Source organism: Saccostrea echinata, unplaced genomic scaffold (genome assembly GCF_033153115.1).
Source record: "Saccostrea echinata isolate AGI-Se365-2 ecotype Australia unplaced genomic scaffold, CSIRO_AGI_Sech_v1 ptg000016l, whole genome shotgun sequence".
Lineage (NCBI taxonomy): Eukaryota > Metazoa > Mollusca > Bivalvia > Ostreida > Ostreidae > Saccostrea > Saccostrea echinata.
In genome coordinates, this window is record NW_026889765.1 from 1,058,193 (window position 1) to 1,064,614 (window position 6,422).

Genomic DNA, 6,422 nt, shown 5'->3' on the forward strand with positions numbered 1-6,422 from the left:
GTACAGGGGCAAAATAAAAAAAAATAAGTTTGTGAAAAAAATTAAATTCATAGTTTGATGTAAAGGGGAAAAACGGGGGGGGGGGGGGGGGGGGGTCGCAACAGTTTTTGTTGACTGGTGTTGATTATTACATTTGTACATAAAAAGTGCAAAGTCAACATACTAGTACTTGCAAATCAATATTCGTTATATTTAATTTTGAGGGATTGGGGGAAATCTTAAATTAATGAAGACCAATGTTGAATTTAGCTTTTTGTCAGACATGGAACTTTTGATCCCTCCCCCTCCCCCCGGACTCGATTTGGAGAAATTATGTAGCTAAAGCCCCAACCACATGCATACGCCTATATTTACACACGGTGAACACATTTTACATATATGCAAATATTACATCTGGGTGTGTTTTTGCGCATGTGAACGGGGGGGGGGCAAGATTTGAACGTTAGTATTTTTACTCCTAGTGCAAAATTTATTTAGTCAGACTAGGTTCAAATTATCTTTTAATGAGTAAATTTACTCCTGGTGTATTTTCAGTCATGTGAACGCGTAGCAAAATTTACACAAGGATAGAAATATTGAAATTGTCTTTAAATAAAATATACTGTAGCATCATCGATTTCATTAAAAAATGCATCTTTTTATATGAGAAAGAACGATGACCAACTGTTGTATTGTTAAGTGCAATTATTATTTTAAGTCAACATTTAAACAATTAAGAAATGACAATGTTCTTCTTAGTGTATGAAAGGAACATTGAGTTGAAGAGCAACGAGAAAGCCCAAACAAGTATTTACAAAATACATCGAAATTGCAAACTTCATACTGATTTACGTACAGTTTGAAAGTGCATGTGAACGCATCGCAAAAATCGAATAAATTTTATATGAAGATTGCATTTACACATTTGCATGCACGTAAAATTTACACCTGTAAGTAAATGAGCGCATGTTAACGGGGCTTTACCTCATACAAAGTTAATGAACCTTTAAATCAAGGGCTTACGTCTATACGGTATTAAATCGTGTCTTTGCTTCGGGGTCTGGGGTTAAATTTAAGAAGACTGGCATATGCAACATTACGGTTATGCATATTTCAATCAAATTAAAACTTATTACTGGTTCAAACATTGATCAGCTGGTTTCAATTTTACTGTTTCAGGGAGCTACATATGCAACAATTTCATATAAATTATGTAGTTTATAACATTCCATGTTGTATTAGAAAATGCTTTTTAATGTAAAAAAAAAAAAAAAAATAAGGAAAAAATCATTACACTCAATTTGTTCAGACCGATTTTTATTTATCTTTTTCAATATAACTCTTCTAAAATTCAGATTATTAACAGGAAATAAACTAGTTAATTTGAACGAAGTATATATGCATATGCATCGAATAAAAGCTTTCCTTCGTTTCTTAGCAGAAAGTTTCCCCATCAATGACTACTGTGCAGTAAGTAAAATTAACATTTCTAAAGAAAAGTCATGGAGTAAAAATAAAAATTTATTCTTTGAACACAAAAGACAACAGAGAAATCCAAATGCAACAGTCACTTAATGTACATGATATCTAAGGAAGTCGTTATACATAAAAAGGCCTAATACAGTAAAGTCGAGACACGTTAACTTTGCTTGTGTAATGTGGTACAATGACCTCAATACAAGAATGAAATAATCAATGAATCAGACATGACGAACCACAAACAAACAATTTATTAATTCAAATACAGACTGTCAAAACATATCCATTAAATTTCACTTGTTCTTGGGATGGTTTGCAACTTGAATTTCTTGAATGTATTTATCATACAGCCTTTCACCCCCGCCTGGCATATTATAATGTTCTGCATAGTCAATTTTACAATCGCAGGGCTCTGGTACATTGCTCTGCATTGAAGAGTGCAGATTCACTGAACCATGACAGTTCATTGTATCAGCAATTTCTTTCTCTTCTACATCTGTTGAAATGTTTGTTTGGACGTTGGTTCAGATATTTCCAAATAATCGTCATGTCCTCCTTGAATGCCTTGTGTACTTGGACCGTGAATTGAAAAATCCACTGTTTCTGCTAAGGTCAATGATCCGTCTGAAGGCGAAGATGATGAACTGCATAATGTCCTGCTGCAGCGTCCGTTTTGAAATGCCGATACATAACACGTGGCATTGCTTGTTCTAAGACCTCTAAAAAATCCTCTGATAGTCAACTGGGCCATTTTTGTCCCCTGCTAGTCCTATGCACAATCAACAAATATGGTTTACACAACAGTGGAAAGACCTCTAATGTTGGTAAACATACTTTCACGTGATGAATTCATGCGTATCGAGGTCTTCCCTACGTCATAACTCGGTCGCGGGCGGATCACAAGCAGGCGCGCCAGGACCCCAGTATACCGATTAGTTCATGTCTATAGATTTGCGCTAAATTGGCTTAAGAAATAGAAAATGTAAACATTTTTCAAAATTCGCCGAATTTCAAGTAAATAAGTTTTTTAAGAAGGGTTTACTTTTAAATTGTTCAAACTGCGTTAAAACCACATGCTTTAAGTTTTCAAAGTTGTCTTTTCTTTCTTTATTCTTTCTTTCTTTTTCCTTTTTTTTTAAATAAAAAAAAATAACCGTTTTTGTGATATTTGACTCGAAGAACGTAATTATAAATATGAAACTGAAAGGTGAAAATCTCTCAGCTGGTTTTCTTAATTTAATAAGTTTTTTAATGCACATTTAAAAAAAAAAAATTATTATTCTTACTATTACTCAGTTTTGATATAAAACAGGAAAACGGCCCTATATGACTATAGAAACAAGAAATTGATAATTTATAAAGCAAGATTTCATTTAACGTGGTTGGATCCTGATATTTAAAGTCTTAAACATTTTTTGTCAAGTATATTTTTAGTTTCTACACACATAGCTTAATTAAAAATCAAAACAAAAAATGGGGGGTCAATATGCTTCTTTTGGCGCTACAGTACATTTGATATGACCTTTTTGCACTGAAATTTGTGTCTTGATCCAAAATAAATCTTCGACGTTTTCCCTCCAATGTTTTTATCCAAATAAATCAAGGGACAAAATAAACTATTATTCTATTTAAAAAAAAAAAAAGGACACTTTAAAATTGTGACTAAGAAAAAAAGTTTCAAATTGCTTTGCATAATCAATTATTTGACCTTTCTGCACTCAAAAATGTTATTTTTCTGGCATTAAAGATTTTTAACAAGCAAGAAAATTATTTTAAAGTCTTAAACTTTTGCTGAATTTAGTTATCTTATATACTCAGAAAAGAAAAACAAAAGTGGGGGTCTATGATGTAAATTTTTAGATATTACTAAAAAAAAGTGTTAATTTTATGTTAAAATTGGCTAAAATTTTTCTTGAACATTCAGAATATATTTACTTTATTTGTCACAATATCATGAAAGCATTCATAAGAAATAATTCAATAAATATTTCAGAACCAGCATAAAACATTTCACTGCAAAAAACAGCTCTGTGTGCAACCAGCATGGAAAAGTAGGAATCTAAACTTAACAGCACTGTATATATTTCAAAAGGGAAAAAATCATCATTTTCTCCTAAAAAACCTTCAGCCACAAAACATAGTTCCTGGCTTTATCCTATTTGAATGGAATTTAATTGCGGTTTTTTCATTGGATATAGTTTAATTTGCATCGTAGAATCCAGTTTTAATGTTTGAACTTAAAAATGATGCAAAATTTTATAAATAAAGGCCCAGACCAAAATCTGCTCAAAAGCTCAGGATCGAACCTCCTCAATTGTGACCAATGACCTACACAGCAAAATTCATACTTTAGTGTAATCTTAAATAACTTCTTTACACAGTTAATAACAGAGATGAAATTTTAACAACAAACATTCAAAATTAAGATTGTCCTACTCAAAAATCACAGTAGTTGATATTATGTTTGGCTGTTTTATTTTCTACGATGTGTATAGTTTGAAAAATATGAAATTTTTCGGAAAGTGCGGTAGTGGTCTTCTTTCATTAAAAAAAAAAAATCCTGTCTGTCTTTCTGTCATCTATAACTAATACCTTTATTAAATTTTAATTAACATTTTCGACTTCTCAGGAACCACTGGATCAACTTCGAATTAATTTGGCACAAAGCTTCCTTGGATAATGTAGGTGCATGTGCCTTAATAGCCCGAAAAAGCAGAAAATTTCTGTTAATACAACACTCGACCAAATGGTCCTGATGTTCAAAAATCTGGTAGAAATATCCTTGCTCATTAAAACTTTTATTCTGCTTGCCTTCGATATGCCAAGGAACAGAGAAGATTTTCAAAGAAATAATGCATTTTCACTATAGATTCAGCACAAATCAGACATGTAAAAGTCTTGAAACGCCAAGACTCAACTGTGACATAATAAGTCATTCAAAGGAGATTATTTGAAATATCTCATGCTCATTGTAGAACAAATTCTTTTAATTTGTGCACATATATACTTTAATTGTTTGGTGCAAGGCAAAATTTCGAAAATTAGGTCAGACAGAGAGAGAGAAAGAGAGAGAGAGAATTCAATACATCTCAACGATTCACAAAAGATAAAATCTTCTATATTATTTTATTTTTGACTAGTTTAAAGATCTTACAGTTTATTTATTATTGAAAAACATTTCTCACCAAGTGTATCGTAAATCGTATAAAAAAATTATTTTGTTTTCCTTTTCTGACATACGAAAGCCTATTAGGATCAAACTACGGTAAAAAAAAAAATTAAAAGGCGTTATAACGCCTTTTCAAAAGGCGTTATAACGCGAAAAAAGGCGTAATAATGCCTTTTGAAAAGGCGTTATAACGCGGAAAAAGGCGTAATAACGCAAATAAAGGCGTAATTACGCCTTTCCAAAAGGCGTTATTACGCGAAAAAAGGCGTTATTACGCCTTTCCAAAAGATGTTATTACGCCTTTCCAAAAGGCGTTATAACGCCTATCCAAAAGGCGTTATTACGCCTTTCCAAAAGGCGTTATAACGCCTTTCTAAAAGGCGTTATAACGCCTTTTTGGAAAGGCGTTATTACGCCTTTGCAAAAGGCGTTATTACGCCTTTCCAAAAGGCGTTATTACGCCTTTTAAAAAGGCGTTATTACGCCTTTTAAAAAGGCGTTATTACGCCTTTCCAAAAGGCGTTATTACGCCTTTCCAAAAATTTATAATATAATTTATAATATTAAATCTATAATCTAAATATTGCATAAATAAAGATGGCTTTGGTTCAATCTTTCATATATTTACTATTTTAAAATAACGCCTTTCCATTTTTGGATACAACTCCTTTTCAAACAGGCCGGTAGTACGAATGTGAGTGGGGGGGGGAGGGGGGGTCCCCCACCCCACTTTTTGGTAGAATAGTCTTGCTATAGTTTAAATATAAAAAATCATTAATTGATTGCTTGGTCCCTTAACATTTTGTTGCAGTATGGTTAAACTCGGGCAAGTCATTGCATTTAAAAAAAGTTTTACCGAAAAATTAAAAAAAGTTTCCCCTCAAGTTTAGGCAGTTTATTTTTTTCGGGGGGGGGGGGTTCTTGTTTTTTTGTTTGCTTGTCAATTTTATGGGACCCCCCCCCCCTACTTTAAAAGCACGGGCCTGTCAAAAACATAATAATGGCCCTTCAAAAGGCATAATGACGCCTTTTTGAAAGGCGTATTAATGCCTTTTAAAAAGGCGTAATGATGCCTTTTGGAAAGGCGTAATAACGCCTTTTGGAAAGGCGTAATAACGCCTTTTGGAAAGGCGTAATAACGCCTTTTTAAAAGGCGTAATAACGCCTTTTGGAAAGGCGTTATAACGCCTTTTAGAAAGGCGTAAACACGCCTTTTGGAAAGGCGTAATAACGCCTTTTAGAAAGGCGTAATAACGCCTTTTGGAAAGGCGTAATAACGCCTTTTAGAAAGGCGTTATAACGCCTTTTAGAAAGGCGTAATAACGCCTTTTGGAAAGGCGTAATAACGCCTTTTTTCGCGTTATAACGCCTTTTGGAAAGGCGTAATTACGCCTTTATTTGCGTTATTACGCCTTTTTCCGCATTATAACGCCTTTTCAAAAGGCGTTATTACGCCTTTTAAAATTTTTTTTACCGTATTTTGATCCTAATAGGCTTTCGTACTGACAATATACTATTTGTAAATACTGAAATGCATAAACAGTAAATCTCTGACATAATTGATTAATTTTTTCACGAAAAAGGTAAAGTACCTTATCTCTTCTGGTTATGAAGGGTTTAATATAAGGTAACTTTTTATAGTCTTTGAACTGCATTTGTTTTGCAAGATGATCTGTCTCCATCTCGATCGTCATTGAGCCTTTGTATTAATATTAGCGCCATTCCAATGATCGTTGTACTTACGTCGTTCAAAGGGAGATCATTTGAGTACATCCAGAGTTACCTTACGCAAATT